An 18,366-nucleotide genomic window follows, 5' to 3' on the forward strand; every position below is an offset into this window, starting at 1 on the left:
TACGCCACTCGTGGATTGCGGTCAGAGTGAACCGCCGCTACAGGGCAGACCGCTAAGGCTGGTGTTGTGGGTGCAGCAGAGCGTAGCATAACTCCCCACGGGAGGAGTATAGCCTCAGGGCAGTGTATGCGGAGGATGGGGGTGATGGTGCAGGGCAGCAGCAGTAACGACACGGAGTCAGTGATGCAGTTCAGGGCCTTTACTCACAGTTCTTATTATCCAGACCAAGTCTGCAGGTAACGGCTGCCCACGTCGTACTGTGCTCACCAGGTGAGGGGCTCAGACAACTCCCAGATAACTTTGGAGCGCTTCACAGGACCCCCTTTGTGTGTCCTTTGTCTGGCCTTTCTTACCAACACTTCTGTCCGGCTACCTCGGGCCTCCTCTTGGTAAACTTGGCGCCAGTTTCCCTGACCCTATGTGGTGCCTTCCTAGCGGGTGGAGCAAGGGGCTGCGCCACATAAAATGTCAGAGCGTCCGGTTTCTAGCTGAGGGTCGTTTCCTGCCACGCAGGTGGATTCGGGCGTGCGGTGGCGACTCGCCCGTCCGCACCCCTGGGATCCCTTCATTCCTCGTTCCTGGAGCCTTCTCCGCTCCTCTTCCTTCCTTCTCCCTCTTGCAGGCCTGGGCCTCTGTTACTAGGCCCGCCTCCGGAGCAGAGCTCATGCAGAGCCCCTGCTCCCTGCCACTTCTGCTCAGACTTCTCTGCACTGAACTAAGATGGTGCCCACCTTTTATACTCCCTTCTCAATGCACCCAGGAACTGCTTCCTCCCTGTTCCTGCACTGCAGGGTTCCCCTTCCTCAGTGTTCCCTCCCCCCACTCCAGCCAGGGACAGGGACTGTCGTGCTCATCTCAGGGGCATATTGGTCGCCCTGCCCCACGGCAATGTGGTGTAATGCATGCAGGTGTCGGGTCCTGATCCACACTCCATCCTTATCTGAGAGTGAGATATCACACCTCTGGGTGAGGTGCAATACGTCTGTAGCAACCGAGCCCTCGGTGCTACAGTTCCATTTATCTTCAGCCTAGGTGACGTATTGTGATACAGGGCCGTGATTTTGGCTATAAAAGGGTCCCCTAGACGCCTACCCCAAGCTTTTTAAGAGAATCATATATGGCGTGCCTGGAGACTCTATGGAATGCTTTCTCAGCATCCAACGAGAGTATCTACTTACAAATTTTTAACTGCATCTAGCCCAGGAAATACTTTGTGCCTAGTAGCAGTGTCTGCTAGTCAGCGGATTATCCCGGCTGTTAAGCAAGCTACACCACCTGTAGTTTGGACACTTAATTTTTTCAAAGGAAATGCTTCGGGACCACGGGATACTCAGTGAAGAGCATCAGGAGGCACCCCAAGGCATAGGGGCTGGGACTGGCACTAGGATGCCTTGCGGTGGACAGCCGAGCTCGATCCTTATAAAAGCTTTTTAACTGCAGCAGCTTTAGTGGACGCTACTGGAGCTGGAATTACGCGGCTGCTGGCATGAGACTTGCCCTCCAATAGATCCTTGTAAATGGATTTAAAGTGTATTCATTCAAATTAGAGGGACAATTTAAATTAAAAAGCTTAGAGCTGCCTCCACCACAGGGGGGCTCTCTCGACCCACCAGCGGACAGGCACCAGTATTGGGAGAGGGGGGCTGGCCGTCAGGGTTCACCGCGGCTCTGGCACAAACCCGGCGACACGGAGGTGGCACGGGCAGGAGCGGACTGGCCGTGTCGGCTTCTCACTTTTTGGATTTTAGAAGGGCATGACATGCCTATATCTGTGTCTCCCCCTCCTTTTACTCCTCCACCTCTTTTCTTTTCGCATGACTATATGTACTTGTCACTTTTCCATGTGTTAGTTGTGTCTTCTGAGCAGTTTGTCAGCTTTTAGACACCTTTGAAGGTGTTTTCTATGTGTTTCTATGTGTTTTTGTTTGCCTGCCATTGGTTTTAACGGTGTTCGAAGGTGTTCGACGAACAGTTCGACGAACAGTTCGGCGAACACACGGGTGTTCGACGAACCGAACCGAACTCGAACACTACGGGGGTGGCTCAACACTAGTAGAGACGTGCAGATCGCAGCAGCTTAACAAGACGGTTTAAATGCACCTTGGAAGAGACGTGCAGGTCGCAGTAGCTTAACAAGATGGTTTAAATGCCCGTTGGAAGAGACGTGCAGATCGCAGTAGCTTAACAAGACGGTTTAAATGCCCCTTGGAAGAGACGTGCAGGTCGCAGTGGCATAACAAGATGGTTTAAATGCCCCTAGGAAGAGACATGCAGGTCGCAGTAGCTTAACAAGACGGTTTAAATGCCCCTTGGAAGAGACGTGCAGGTCGCAGTAGCTTAACAAGACGGTTTAAATGCCGCTTGGAAGAGACATGCATGGCGCAGTAGATTAACAAGTCGGTTTAAATGCTCCTTGGTAGAATTGTGCAGGTCGCAGTAGCTAAACAAGACGGTGTAAATGCCCCTTGGAAGGGCGGTGGAGGTCGCAGTAGCTTAACAAGACGATTTAATTGCCCCTTGGAAGAGACGTGCAGGTCCCAGTAGCTTAACAAGATGGTTTAAATGCCCCTTTGAAAAGCTGTGGAGGTCACAGTAGCTTAACAAGACGATTTAAATGCCCCTTGGAAGAGACGTACAGGTCGCAGCAGATTAACAAAACGGTTTAAATACTCCCTTGCAAGAGACGTGCAGGTCGCAGCAGCTTAACAAGATGGTTTAAATGCCCCTTGGAAGAAACGTGCAGGTCACAGTAGCTTAACAAGACGGTTTAAATGCCCCTTGGAAGAGACGTGCAGGTCGAAGTGGCTTAACAAGACGGTTTAAATGCCCCTTGGAAGAAACGTGCAGGTCGCAGTAGCTTAACAAGATGGTTTAAATGCCCCTTGGAAGAAACGTGCAGGTCGCAGTAGCTTAACAAGAAGGTTTAAATGCCCCTTGGAAGAGCGGTGGAGGTCGTAATAGCTTAACAAGATGGATTAAATGCCCCTTGGTAGAGACGTGCAGATCGCAGCAGCTTAACAAGACGGTTTAAATGCACCTTGGAAGAGACGTGCAGGTCGCAGCAGCTTAACAAGATGGTTTAAATGCCCGTTGGAAGAGACGTTCAGGTCGCAGCAGCTTAACAAGACGGTTCAAATGCCCCTTGGAAGAGACGTGCAAGTCGCAGTAGCTTAACAAGATGGTTTAAATGCCCCTTGGAAGAGACGTGCAGGTCGCAGTAGCTTAACAAGACGGTTTAAATGCCCCTTGGAAGAAACGTGCAGGTCGCAGTAGCTTAACAAGACGGTTTAAATGCCTCTTGGAAGAGCGGTGGAGGTCGCAGTAGCTTAAAAAGATGGTTTAAATGCCCCTTGGAAGAAAGATGCAGGTCGCAGTAGCTTAACAAGACGGTTTAAATGCCCCTTGGAAAAGTGATGGAGGTTACAGAAGCTAAACAAGAAGGTTTAAATGCCCCTTGGAAGAGACGTGCAAGTCGTAATAGCTTAACAAGTCGGATTAAATGCCCCTTGGTATAGACGTGCAGATCGCAGCATCTTAGCAAGACGGTTTAAATGCACCTTGGAAGAGAGATGCAGGTCTAAGTAGCTTAACAAGACGGTTTAAATGCCCCTTGGAAAAGTGGTGGAGGTTACAGTAGCTAAACAAGAAGGTTTAAATGCCCCTTAGAAGAGACGTGCAAGTCGCAGTAGCTTAACAAGATGGTTTAAATGCCCCTTGGAAGAGACGTGCAGGTCGCAGTGGCATAACAAGATGGTTTAAATGCCCCTAGGAAGAGACATGCAGGTCGCAGTAGCTTAACAAGACGGTTTAAATGCCCCTTGGAAGAGACGTGCAGGTCGCAGTAGCTTAACAAGACGGTTTAAATGCCGCTTGGAAGAGACATGCATGGCGCAGTAGATTAACAAGTCGGTTTAAATGCTCCTTGGTAGAATTGTGCAGGTCGCAGTAGCTAAACAAGACGGTTTAAATGCCCCTTGGAAGGGCGGTGGAGGTCGCAGTAGCTTAACAAGACGATTTAATTGCCCCTTGGAAGAGACGTGCAGGTCCCAGTAGCTTAACAAGATGGTTTAAATGCCCCTTTGAAAAGCTGTGGAGGTCACAGTAGCTTAACAAGATGATTTAAATGCCCCTTGGAAGAGACGTACAGGTCGCAGCAGATTAACAAAACGGTTTAAATACCCCTTGCAAGAGACGTGCAGGTCGCAGTAGCTTAACAAGATGGTTTAAATGCCCCTTGGAAGAAACGTGCAGGTCACAGTAGCTTAACAAGACGGTTTAAATGCCCCTTGGAAGAGACGTGCAGGTCGAAGTGGCTTAACAAGACGGTTTAAATGCCCCTTGGAAGAAACGTGCAGGTCGCAGTAGCTTAACAAGATGGTTTAAATGCCCCTTGGAAGAAACGTGCAGGTCGCAGTAGCTTAACAAGAAGGTTTAAATGCCCCTTGGAAGAGCGGTGGAGGTCGTAATAGCTTAACAAGATGGATTAAATGCCCCTTGGTAGAGACGTGCAGATCGCAGCAGCTTAACAAGACGGTTTAAATGCCCCTTGGAAGAGACGTGCAGGTCGCAGTGGCTTAACAAAACGGTTTATATACCCCTTGGAAGAAACGTGCAGGTCGCAGTAGCTTAACAAGATGGTTTAAATGCCCCTTGGAAGAAACGTGCAGGTCGCAGTAGCTTAACAAGAAGGTTTAAATGCCCCTTGGAAGAGCGGTGGAGGTCGTAATAGCTTAACAAGATGGATTAAATGCCCCTTGGTAGAGACGTGCAGATCGCAGCAGCTTAACAAGACGGTTTAAATGCACCTTGGAAGAGACGTGCAGGTCGCAGCAGCTTAACAAGATGGTTTAAATGCCCGTTGGAAGAGACGTTCAGGTCGCAGCAGCTTAACAAGACGGTTCAAATGCCCCTTGGAAGAGACGTGCAAGTCGCAGTAGCTTAACAAGATGGTTTAAATGCCCCTTGGAAGAGACGTGCAGGTCGCAGTAGCTTAACAAGACGGTTTAAATGCCCCTTGGAAGAAACGTGCAGGTCGCAGTAGCTTAACAAGACGGTTTAAATGCCTCTTGGAAGAGCGGTGGAGGTCGCAGTAGCTTAAAAAGATGGTTTAAATGCCCCTTGGAAGAAAGATGCAGGTCGCAGTAGCTTAACAAGACGGTTTAAATGCCCCTTGGAAAAGTGATGGAGGTTACAGAAGCTAAACAAGAAGGTTTAAATGCCCCTTGGAAGAGACGTGCAAGTCGTAATAGCTTAACAAGTCGGATTAAATGCCCCTTGGTATAGACGTGCAGATCTCAGCATCTTAGCAAGACGGTTTAAATGCACCTTGGAAGAGACGTGCAGGTCGCAGTAGCTTAACAAGATGGTTTAAATGCCCATTGGAAGAGACGTGCAGGTCGCAGTAGTTTAAAAAGACGGTTAAAATGCCCCTTGGAAGAGACGTGCAGGTCGCAGTAGCTTAACAAGACGGTTTAAATGCCCCATGGAAGAGATGTGCAGGTTGCAGAAGCTTAACAAGACGGTTAAAATGCCCCATGGAAGAGACTTTCAGGTCGAAGTAGCTTAACAGGGCGGTTTAAATGCCGCTTGGAAGAGCGGTGGAGGTCGCAGTAGCGTAACAAGATGGTTTAAATGCCCCTTGAAAGAGACGTGCAGTTCGTAGTAGCTTAACAAAACGGATTAAATACCCCTTGCAAGAGACGTGCAGGTCGCAGTAGCTTAACAAGATGGTTTAAATGCCCCTTGGAAGAAACGTGCAGGTCGCAGTAGCTTAACAAGACTGTGTAAATGCGCCGTGGAAGAGCGGTGGAGGTCGTAATAGCTTAACAAGACAGATTAAATGCCCCTTGGTAGAGACGTGCAGATCGCAGCAGCTTAACAAGACGGTTTAAATGCACCTTGGAAGAGACGTGAAGGTCGCAGTAGCTTAACAAGATGGTTTAAATGCCCAATGGAAGAGACATGCAGGTCGCAGCAGCTTAACAAGACGGTTTAAATGCCCCTTGGAAGAGACGTGCAGGTCGCAGTAGCTTAACAAGATGGTTTAAATGCCCCATGGAAGAGACGTACAGGTCGCAGTAGCTTAACAAGACGGTTTAAATGCCCCTTGGAAGAGACGTACAGGTCGCAGTAGCTTAACAAGACGGTTTAAATGCCCCTTGTAAAAGTGATGGAGGTTACTGTAGGTAAACAAGAAGGTTTAAATGCCCCTTGGAAGAGACGTGCAGGTCGCAGTAGCTTAACAAGAGGGTTTAAATGCACCTTGGAGTAGACGTGCACGTTGCAGTAGCTTAAAAAGACGGTTTAAATGCCCCTTGGAAGAGACATGCAGGTCGCAGTAGCTTAACAAGACGGTTTAAATGCCCCTTGGAAAAGTGGTGGAGGTTACAGTAGCTAAACAAGAAGGTTTGAATCCCCCTTGGAAGAGACGTGCAAGTCGCAGTAGTTTAACAAGACGGTTTAAATGCCCCTTGGAAGAGACGTACAGGTCGCAGTAGCTTAACAAGACGGTGTAAATGCCCATTGGAAGAGCGGTGGAGGTCGTAATAGCTTAAAAAGACGGATTAAATGCCCCTTGGTAGAGACGTGCAGATCGCAGCAGCTTAACAAGACGGTTTAAATGCACCTTGGAAGAGACGTGCAGGTTGCAGTAGCTTAACAAGATGGTTTAAATGCCCGTTGGAAGAGACGTGCAGGTCGCAGTAGCTTCACAAGACGGTTTAAATGCCCCTTGGAAGAGACGTGCAAGTCGCAGAAGCTTAACAAGATGGTTTAAATGCCCCATGGAAGAGACGTGCAGGTTGCAGTAGCTTAACAAGACGGTTTAAATGCTCCTTGGTAGAGACATGCCGGTCGCACTAGCTCAGCAAGACGGTTTAAATGCCCCTTGGAAAAGTAGTGGAGGTTACAGTAGCTAAACAAGAAGGTTTAAATGCACCTTGGAAGAGACGTGCAGGTCGCAGTAGCTTAACAAGACGGTTTAAATGCCCCTTGGAAGAGACGTGCAAGTCGCAGTAGCTTAACAAGAGGGTTTAAATGCCCCTTGGAAGAGACATGCAGGTCGCAGTAGCTTAACAAGACGGTTTAAATGCCCCTTGGAAAAGTGGTGGAGGTTACAGTCGCTAAACAAGAAGTTTTAAATGCCCCTTGGAAGAGAAGTGCAAGTCACAGTAGCTTAACAAGACGTTTTAAATGCCCCTTGGAAGTGACGTGCATTTCGCAGTAGCTTGGCAAGACAGTTTAAATGCCCCTTGGAAGAGACATGCAGGTCGCAGTAGATTAAAAAGATGGTTTAAATGCCCCTTGGAAAAGTGGTGGAGGTTACAGTAGTTAAACAAAAAGGTTTAAATGCCCCTTGGAAGAGACGTGCAAGTCGCAGTAGCTTAACAAGATGGTTTAAATGCCCCTTGGAAGAGACGTGCAGGTCGCAGTGGCTTAACAAGACGGTTTAAATGCCCCTTGGAAGAGACATGCAGGTCGCAGTAGCTTAACAAGACTGTTTAAATGCCCCTTGGAAGAGACGTGCAGGTCGCAGTAGCTTAACAAGATGGTTTAAATGCCGCTTGGAAAAGTGGTGGAGGTTACAGTCGCTAAACAAGAAGTTTTAAATGCCCCTTGGAAGAGAAGTGCAAGTCACAGTAGCTTAACAAGACGTTTTAAATGCCCCTTGGAAGTGACGTGCATTTCGCAGTAGCTTGGCAAGACAGTTTAAATGCCCCTTGGAAGAGACATGCAGGTCGCAGTAGATTAAAAAGATGGTTTAAATGCCCCTTGGAAAAGTGGTGGAGGTTACAGTAGTTAAACAAAAAGGTTTAAATGCCCCTTGGAAGAGACGTGCAAGTCGCAGAAGCTTAACAAGATGGTTTATATGCCCCTTGGAAGAGACGGGCAGGTAGCAGTAGCTTAACAAGAGAGTTTAAATGCCCCTTGGAAGAGACGAGCAGGTTGCAGTAGCTTAAAAAGATGGTTTAGCTGCCCCTTGGAAGAGAGATGCAGGTCGCAGTAGCTTAACAAGACGGTTTAAATGCCCCTTGGAAAAGTGGTGGAGGTTACACTAGCTAAACAAGAAGGTTTAAATGCCCCTTGGAAGAGACGTGCAAGTCGCAGTAGCTTAACAAGATGGTTTAAATGCCCCTTGGAAGAGACGTGCAGGTCGCAGTGGCTTAACAAGACGGTTTAAATGCCCCTTGGAAGAGACATGCAGGTCGCAGTAGCTTAACAAGACTGTTTAAATGCCCCTTGGAAGAGACGTGCAGGTCGCAGTAGCTTAACAAGATGGTTTAAATGCCGCTTGGAAGAGACATGTATGGCGCAGTAGCTTAACAAGACAGTTTAAATGCCCCTTGGTAGAAACGTGCAGGTCGCAGTAGCTAAAAAAGACGGTTTAAATGCCCCTTGGAAGGGAGGTGGAGGTCGCAGTAGCTTAAATAGACGATTTAATTGCCCCTTGGAAGAGAAGTGCAGATACCAGTAGCTTAACAAGATGGTTTAAATGCCCCTTTGAAGAGCGGTGGAGGTCACAGTAGCTTAACAAGACAATTTAAATGCCCCTTGGAAGAGACGTACAGGTCGTAGTAGCTTAACAAAACGGATTAAATACTCCTTACAAGAGACATGCAGGTCGCAGTATCTTAACAAGATGGTTTAAATGCCCCTTGGAAGAAACGTGCAGGTTGCAGTAGCTTAACAAGACTGTGTAAATGCCCCTTGGAAGAGCGGTGGAGGTCGTAATAGCTTAACAAGACGGTTTAAATGCCCCTTGGAAGAGACGTGCAGGTCGCAGTAGCTTAACAAGATGGTTTAAATGCCCCATGAAAGAGACGTGCAGGTCGCAGTAGCTTAACAAGACGGTTTAAATGCCCCTTGGAAGAGACGTACAGGTCGCAGTAGCTTAACAAGACGGTTTAAATGCCCCTTGGAAAAGTGATGGAGGTTACTGTAGGTAAACAAGAAGGTTTAAATGCCCCTTGGAAGAGACGTGCAGGTCGCAGTAGCTTAACAAGAGGGTTTAAATGCACCTTGGAAGAGACGTGCACGTTGCAGTAGCTTAAAAAGACGGTTTAAATGCCCCTTGGAAAAGTGGTGGAGGTTACAGTAGCTAAACAAGAAGGTTTGAATCCCCCTTGGAAGAGAAGTACAGGTCGCAGTAGCTTAACAAGATGGTGTAAATGCCCATTGGAAGAGCGGTGGAGGTCGTAATAGCTTAAAAAGACGGATTAAATGCCCCTTGGTAGAGACGTGCAGATCGCAGCAGCTTAACAAGACGGTTTAAATGCACCTTGGAAGAGACGTGCAGGTCGCAGTAGCTTAACAAGATGGTTTAAATGCCCGTTGGAAGAGACGTGCAGGTCGCAGTAGCTTAACAAGACGGTTTAAATGCCCCTTGGAAGAGACGTGCAAGTCGCAGAAGCTTAACAAGATGGTTTAAATGCCCCATGGAAGAGACGTGCAGGTTGCAGTAGCTTAACAAGACGATTTAAATGCTCCTTGGTAGAGACATGCCGGTCGCAGTAGCTCAGCAAGATGGTTTAAATGCCCCTTGGAAAAGTAGTGCAGGTCGCAGTAGCTAAACAAGAAGGTTTAAATGCCCCTTGGAAGAAACGTGCAGGTCGCAGTAGCTTAACAAGAGGGTTTAAATGCCCCTTGATAGAAAGGTGCAGGTTGCAGTAGCTTAAAAAGACGGTTTAAATGCCCCTTGGAAGAGACATGCAGGTCGCAGTAGCTTAACAAGACGGTTTAAATGCCCCTTGGAAAAGTGGTGGAGGTTACAGTAGCTAAACAAGAAGGTTTAAATCCCCCTTGGAAGAGACGTGCAAGTCGCAGTAGCTTAACAAGACTGTTTAAATGCCCCTTGGAAGAGACGTACAGGTCGCAGTAGCTTAACAAGACGGTGTAAATGCCCATTGGAAGACCGGTGGAGGTCGTAATAGCTAAACAAGACGGATTAAATGCCCCTTGGTAGAGACGTGCAGATTGCAGCAGCGTAACAAGACGGTTTAAATGCACCTTGGAAGAGACGTGCAGTTCGCAGTAGCTTAACAAGATGGTTTAAATGCCCCTTGGAAGAGACGTGCAGGTTGCAGTAGCTTAACAAGACGGTTTAAATGCTCCTTGGTAGAGACATGCCGGTCGCAGTAGCTCAGCAAGATGGTTTAAATGCCCCTTGGAAAAGTAGTGCAGGTCGCAGTAGCTAAACAAGAAGGTTTAAATGCACCTTGGAAGAGACGTGCAGGTCGCAGTAGCTTAACAAGACGGTTTAAATGCCCCTTGGAAGAGAAGTGCAGGTCGCAGTAGCTTAACAAGAGGGTTTAAATGCCCCTTGGTAGAGACGTGCAGGTTGCAGTAGCTTAAAAAGACGGTTTAAATGCCCCTTGGAAGAGACATGCAGGTCGCAGTAGCTTAACAAGACGGTTTAAATGCCCCTTGGAAAAGTGGTGGAGGTTACAGTAGCTAAACAAGAAGGTTTAAATCCCCCTTGGAAGAGACGTGCAAGTCGCAGTAGCTTAACAAGACTGTTTAAATGCCCCTTGGAAGAGACGTACAGGTCGCAGTAGCTTAACAAGACGGTGTAAATGCCCATTGGAAGACCGGTGGAGGTCGTAATAGCTAAACAAGACGGATTAAATGCCCCTTGGTAGAGACGTGCAGATTGCAGCAGCTTAACAAGACGGTTTAAATGCACCTTGGAAGAGACGTGCAGGTCGCAGTAGCTTAACAAGATGGTTTAAATGCCCGTTGGAAGAGACGTGCAGGTCGCAGTAGCTTAACAAGACGGTTTACATGCCCCTTGGAAGAGACGTGCAAGTCGCAGAAGCTTAACAAGATGGTTTAAATGCCCCATGGAAGAGACGTGCAGGTCGCAGTAGCTTAACAAGAAGGTTTAAATGCTCCTTGATAGAGACAAGCCGGTCGCAGTAGCTCAACAAGACGGTTTAAATGCCCCTTGGAAAAGTAGTGGAGGTTACAGTAGCTAAACAAGAAGGTTTAAATGCACCTTGGAAGAGACGTGCAGGTCGCAGTAGCTTAACAAGACGGTTTAAATGCCCCATGGAAGAGATGTGCAGGTCGCAGTAGCTTAACAAGACGGTTTAAATGCCCCATGGAAGAGACGTGCAGGTCGCAGTAGCTTAACAAGACGGTTTAAATGCCCCTTGGAAGAGCGATGGAGGTCACAGTAGATTAACAAAATAGTTTAAATGCTCTTTGGAAGAGACGTGCAGGTCGCAGTAGCTTAACAAGATGGTTAAAATGCCCCTTGGAAGAGCGGTGGAGGTCGCAGTAGCTTAACAAGATGGTCTAAATGACCTTTGGAAGAAACGTGCAGGTCGCAGTAGCTTAACAAAACGGTTTAAATGCCCCTTGGAAGAGACATGCAAGTCGCAGTAGCTTAACAAGACGGTTTAAATGCCCCTTGGAAGAGACATGCAGGTCGCAGTATCTTAACAAGACTGTTTAAATGCCCCTTGGAAGAGACGTGCAGGATGCAGTAGCTTAACAAGACAGTTTAAATGCCCCTTGGAAGAGAAATGCATTTCGCAGTAGCTTAACAAGACGGTTTAAATACCCCTTGGAAAAGTGGTGAAGGTTACAGTAGCTAAACAAAAAGGTTTAAATGCCAATTGAAAGAGACGTGCAGGTCGCAGTAGCTTAACAAGACGGTTTAAATGCCCCTCGGAACAGACATGCAGGTCGCAGTAGCTTAACAAGACAGTTTAAATGCCCCTTGGAAGAGACGTGCAGGTCGCAGTAGCTTAAAAAGATGGTTTAAATACCCCTTGGAAAAAACATGCAGGTCGCAGTAGCTTAACAAGACGGTTTAAATGCCCCTTGGAAGAGACGTGGAGGTCGTAATAGCTTAACAAGATGGACTAAATGCCCCTTGGTAGAGACGTGCAGAACACAGCAGCTTAACAAGACGGTTTAAATGCACCTTGGAAGAGACGTGCAGGTCGCAGTAGCTTAACAAGATGGTTTAAATGCCCGATGGAAGAGACTTGCAGGTCGCAGTAGCTTAACAAGACGGTTTAAATGCCCCTTGGAAGAGACGTGCAGGTCGCAGTAGCTTAACAAGACGGTTAAAACGCCCCATGGAAGAGACGTGCAGGTGGAAGTAGATTAACAAGATGGTTTAAATGCCCCTTGGAAGAGACGTGCAGGTCGCTGTAGCTTAACAAGACAGTTAAAATGCCCATTGGTAGAGCGATGGAGGCTGCAGTAGCTTAACAAGATGGTTTAAATGCACCTTGGAAGAGACGTGCAGGTCGCAGTAGCTTAACAAGACGGTTAAAATGCCCCTTGGAAGATATGTGCAGGTCGCAGTAGCTTAACAAGAGAGTTTAAATGCCCCATGGAAGAGATGTGCAGGTTGCAGAAGCTTAACAAGACGGTTTAAATGCCCATTGAAAGAGACGTGCAGGTCGCAGTAGCTTAACAAGACGGTTTTAATGCCCCTTGGAAAAGCGGTGGAGGTCGCAGTAGATTAACAACATGGTTTAAATGCCCCTTGGAAGAGACGTGCAGGTCGCAGTAGCTTAAGACGGTTAAAATGCCCCTTGGTAGAGCGGTGGAGGTCGCAGTAGCTTAACAAGATGGTTTAAATGCCCCTTGGAAAAAACGTGCAGGTCGCAGTAGCTTAACAAGGCGGTTTAAATGCCCCTTGGAAGAGCGGTGGAGGTCGCAGTAGCGTAACAAGATGGTTTAAATGCCCCTTGAAAGAGACGTGCAGGTCACAGTAGCTTAACAAGACGGTTTTAATGCCCCTTGGAAAAGCGGTGGAGGTCGCAGTAGATTAACAAGATGGTTTGAATGCCCCTTGGAAGAAACGTGCAGGTCGCAGTAGCTTAGCAAGACGGTTAAAATGCCCCTTGGTAGAGCAGTGGAGGTCGCAGTAGCTTAACAAGATGGTTTAAATGCCCCTTGGAAAAAACGTGCAGGTCGCAGTAGCTTAACAAGACGGATTAAATGCCTCTTGGAAGAGCGGTGGAGGTCGCAGTAGCTTAACAACATGGTTTAAGTGCCCCTTGAAAGAGACATGCAGGTCGCAGCAGCTTAACAAGACGGTTTAAATGTCCCTTGGAAGAGACGTACAGGTCCCAGTAGCTTAACAAGACGGTTTAAATGCCCCTTGGAAGAGACATGTAGGTCGCAGTAGCTTAACAACACGGTTTAAATGCCCCTTGGAAAGGTGGTGGAGGTTACAGTAGCTAAACAAGAAGGTTTAAATGCCCCTTGGAAGAGAAGTGCAAGTCGCAGTAGCTTAACAAGACGGTTTAAATGCCCCTTGGAAGTGACGTGCATTTCGCAGTAGCTTAACAAGACGGTTTAAATGCCCCTTGAAAGAGACATGCAGGTCGCAGTAGATTAACAAGATGGTTTAAATGCCCTTGGAAAAGTGGTGGAGGTTACAGTAGCTAAACAAGAAGGTTTAAATGCCCCTTGGAAGAGACGTGCAAGTTGCAGTAGCTTAAAAAGAAAGTTTAAATGCCCCTTGGAAGAGAAGTGCAGGTTGCAGTAGCTTAAAAAGACGGTTTAAATGTCCCTTGGAAGAGAGATGCAGGTCGCAGGAGCTTAACAAGACGGTTTAAATGCCCCTTGGAATAGTGTTGGAGGTTACAGTAGCTAAACAAGAAGGTTTAAATGCCCCTTGGAAGAGACGTGCAAGTCGCAGTAGCTTAACAAGATGGTTTAAATGCCCCTTGGAAGAGACGTGCAGGTCGCAGTGGCTTAACAAGATGGTTTAAATGCCCCTTGGAAGAGACGTGCAGGTCGCAGTAGCTTAACACGACGGTTTAAATGCCCCTTGGCAGAGACGTGCAGGTCGCAGTAGCTTAACAAGACGGTTTAAATGCCCCTTGGAAGAGACATGTATGGCGCAGTAGATTAACAAGACGGTTTAAATGCCCCTTGGAAGAGACGTGCAAGTCGCAGTAGCTTAACAAGATGGTTTAAATGCCCCTTGGAAGAGACGTGCAGGTCGCAGTGGCTTAACAAGATGGTTTAAATGCCCCTTGGAAGAGACGTGCAGGTCGCAGTAGCTTAACACGACGGTTTAAATGCCCCTTGGCAGAGACGTGCAGGTCGCAGTAGCTTAACAAGACGGTTTAAATGCCCCTTGGAAGAGACATGTATGGCGCAGTAGATTAACAAGACGGTTTAAATGCCCCTTGGTAGAAACATGCAGGTCGCAGTAGATAAACAAGATGGTTTAAATGACCCTTGGAAGGGCGGTGGAGGTCGCAGTAGCTTAACAAGACGATTTAGTTGCCCCTTGGAAGAGACGTGCAGGTCCCAGTAGCTTAACAAGATCGTTTAAATGCCCCTTTGAAAAGCGGTGGAGGTCACAGTAGCTTAACAAGACGATTTAAATGCCCCTTGGAAGAGACGTACAGGTCGCAGTAGCTTAACAAAACAGTTTAAATACCCCTTGCAAGAGAAGTGCAGTTCGCAATAGCTTAACAAGATGGTTTAAATGCCCCTTGGAAGAAACGTGCAGGTCGCAGTAGCTTAACAAGACGGTTTAAATGCCCCTTGGAAGAGACGTGCAGGTCGCAGTAGCTTAACAAGACGGTGTAAATGCCCCTTGGAAGAGCGGCGGAGGTCGTAATAGCTTAACAAGACGGATTAAATGCCCCTTGGTAGAGACGTGCAGATCGCAGCAGCTTAACAAGATGGTTTAAATGCACCTTGGAAGAGACGTGCAGTTCGCAGTAGCTTAACAAGATGGTTAAAATGCCCGTTGGAAGAGCAGTGGACTTCGCAGTAGCTTAACAAGATGGTTTAAAAGCCCCTTGGAAGAAACGTGCAGGTCGCAGTAGCTTAACAAGAGGGTTTAAATGCCCATTGGAAGAGACGTGCAGGTCGCAGTAGCTTAACAAGACGGTTTAAATGCCCCTTGGAAGATATGTGCAGGTCGCAGTAGCTTAACAAGAGAGTTTAAATGCCCCATGGAAGAGATGTGCAGGTTGCAGAAGCTTAACAAGACGGTTTAAATGCCCATTGAAAGAGACGTGCAGGTCGCAGTAGCTTAACAAGACGGTTTTAATGCCCCTTGGAAAAGCGGTGGAGGTCGCAGTAGATTAACAACATGGTTTAAATGCCCCTTGGAAGAGACGTGCAGGTCGCAGTAGCTTAACAAGACGGTTAAAATGCCCCTTGGTAGAGCGGTGGAGGTCGCAGTAGCTTAACAAGATGGTCTAAATGCCCCTTGGAAAAAACGTGCAGGTCGCAGTAGCTTAACAAGGCGGTTTAAATGCCCCTTGGAAGAGACGTGCAGGTCACAGTAGCTTAACAAGACGGTTTTAATGCCCCTTGGAAAAGCGGTGGAGGTCGCAGTAGATTAAAAAGATGGTTTGAATGCCCCTTGGAAGAAACGTGCAGGTCGCAGAAGCTTAGCAAGACGGTTAAAATGCCCCTTGGTAGAGCAGTGGAGGTCGCAGTAGCTTAACAAGATGGTTTAAATGCCCCTTGGAAAAAACGTGCAGGTCGCAGTAGCTTAACAAGACGGATTAAATGCCTCTTGGAAGAGCGGTGGAGGTCGCAGTAGCTTAACAACATGGTTTAAGTGCCCCTTGAAAGAGACATGCAGGTCGCAGCAGCTTAACAAGACGGTTTAAATGTCCCTTGGAAGAGACGTACAGGTCCCAGTAGCTTAACAAGACGGTTTAAATGCCCCTTGGTAGAGACATGTAGGTCGCAGTAGCTTAACAACACGGTTTAAATGCCCCTTGGAAAGGTGGTGGAGGTTACAGTAGCTAAACAAGAAGGTTTAAATGCCCCTTGGAAGAGAAGTGCAAGTCGCAGTAGCTTAACAAGACGGTTTAAATGCCCCTTGGAAGTGACGTGCATTTCGCAGTAGCTTAACAAGACGGTTTAAATGCCCCTTGAAAGAGACATGCAGGTCGCAGTAGATTAACAAGATGATTTAAATGCCCTTGGAAAAGTGGTGGAGGTTACAGTAGCTAAACAAGAAGGTTTAAATGCCCCTTGGAAGAGACGTGCAAGTTGCAGTAGCTTAACAAGAAAGTTTAAATGCCCCTTGGAAGAGAAGTGCAGGTTGCAGTAGCTTAAAAAGACGGTTTAAATGTCCCTTGGAAGAGAGATGCAGGTCGCAGGAGCTTAACAAGACGGTTTAAATGCCCCTTGGAATAGTGTTGGAGGTTACAGTAGCTAAACAAGAAGGTTTAAATGCCCCTTGGAAGAGACGTGCAAGTCGCAGTAGCTTAACAAGATGGTTTAAATGCCCCTTGGAAGAGACGTGCAGGTCGCAGTGGCTTAACAAGATGGTTTAAATGCCCCTTGGAAGAGACGTGCAGGTCGCAGTAGCTTAACGTGACGGTTTAAATGCCCCTTGGCAGAGACGTGCAGGTCGCAGTAGCTTAACAAGACGGTTTAAATGCCCCTTGGAAGAGACATGTATGGCGCAGTAGATTAACAAGACGGTTTAAATGCCCCTTGGTAGAAACATGCAGGTCGCAGTAGATAAACAAGATGGTTTAAATGCCCCTTGGAAGGGCGGTGGAGGTCGCAGTAGCTTAACAAGACGATTTAGTTGCCCCTTGGAAGAGACGTGCAGGTCCCAGTAGCTTAACAAGATCGTTTAAATGCCCCTTTGAAAAGCGGTGGAGGTCACAGTAGCTTAACAAGACGATTTAAATGCCCCTTGGAAGAGACGTACAGGTCGCAGTAGCTTAACAAAACAGTTTAAATACCCCTTGCAAGAGAAGTGCAGGTCGCAGTAGCTTAACAAGATGGTTTAAATGCCCCTTGGAAGAAACGTGCAGGTCGCAGTAGCTTAACAAGACGGTTTAAATGCCCCTTGGAAGAGACGTGCAGGTCGCAGTAGCTTAACAAGACGGTGTAAATGCCCCTTGGAAGAGCGGCGGAGGTCGTAATAGCTTAACAAGACGGATTAAATGCCCCTTGGTAGAGACGTGCAGATCGCAGCAGCTTAAGAAGATGGTTTAAATGCCCCTTGGTAGAGACCTGCAGATCGCAGCAGCTTAACAAGATGGTTTAAATGCACCTTGGAAGAGACTTGCAGTTCGCAGTAGCTTAACAAGATGGTTAAAATGCCCGTTGGAAGAGCAGTGGAGGTCGCAGTAGCTTAACAAGATGGTTTAAAAGCCCCTTGGAAGAAACGTGCAGGTCGCAGTAGCTAAATAAAACGGTTTAAATGCCCCTTGGAAGAGACGTGCAAGTCGCAGTAGCTTAACAAGACGGTTTAAATGCCCCTTGGAAGAGACGTGCAGGTTGCAGTAGCTTAACAAGACAGTTTAAATGCCCCTTGGAAGAGACGTGCAGGTTGCAGTAGCTTAAAAAGATGGTTTAAATGCCCCCTGGAAGAGAAATTCAGGTTGCAGTAGCTTAACAAGACGGTTTAAATGCCCCTTGGAAAAGTGGTGGAGGTTACAGTAGCTAAACCAGAAGGTTTAAATGCCCCTTGGAAGAGACATGCAGGTCGCAGTAGCTTAAAAAGACGGTTTAAATGCCCCTTGGAAGAGACGTGCAGGTCGCAGTAGCTTAAAAATACGGTTTAAATGCTCCTTGGAAGAGACATGCAGGTCGCAGTAGCTTAACAAGAAGGTTTAAATGCCGCTTGGAAGATAAGGGCAGCTCGCAGTAGCTTAACAAGACGGTTTAAATGCCCCTTGGAAAAGTGGTGGCGGTTACAGTAGCTTTACAAGCCCGTTTAAATGCCCCTTGGAAGAGACGTGCAAGTCGCAGTAGCTTAACAAAACGGTTTAAATGCCCCTTAGAAGAGCCGTGCATTTCGCAGTAGCTTAATAAGACTGTTTAAATGCCCCTTGGAAGAGACGTGCAGGTCGCAGTAGATTAACAAGACGGTTTAAATGCCCCTTGGAAAAGTGGTGGAGGTTACAGCAGCTAAACAAGAAGGATTAAATGCCCCTTGGAAGAGACATGCAAGTCGCAGTAGCTTAACAAGACCGTTTAATTGCCCCTTGGAAGAGACGTGCAGGTCGCAGTAGCTTAACAAGAGGGTTTAAATGCCCCTTGGAAGAGACGTGCAGGTTGCAGTAGCTTAAAATGACGGTTTAAATGCCCCTTGGAAGAGAGACGCAGGTCGCAGTAGCTTAATAAGACGGTTTAAATGCCCCTTGGAAAAGTGATGGAGGTTACGGTAGCTAAACAATAAGGTTTAAATGCCCCTTGGAAGAGAAGTGCAGGTCGCAGTAGCTTAACAAGACGGTTTAAATGCCCCATGGAAGAGAAGTGCAGGTCGCAGTAGCTTAACAAGACGGTTTACATGCCCCTTGGTAGAACGGTGGAGGTCGTAATAGCTTAACAAGATGGATTAAATGCCCCTTGGTAAAGACATGCAGAACGCAGCAGCTTAACAAGACGGTTTAA

This window comes from Phyllobates terribilis, unplaced genomic scaffold, assembly GCF_046119375.1.
Source record: "Phyllobates terribilis strain yellow unplaced genomic scaffold, ASM4611937v1 Scaffold_22__1_contigs__length_20350403, whole genome shotgun sequence".
Lineage (NCBI taxonomy): Eukaryota > Metazoa > Chordata > Amphibia > Anura > Dendrobatidae > Phyllobates > Phyllobates terribilis.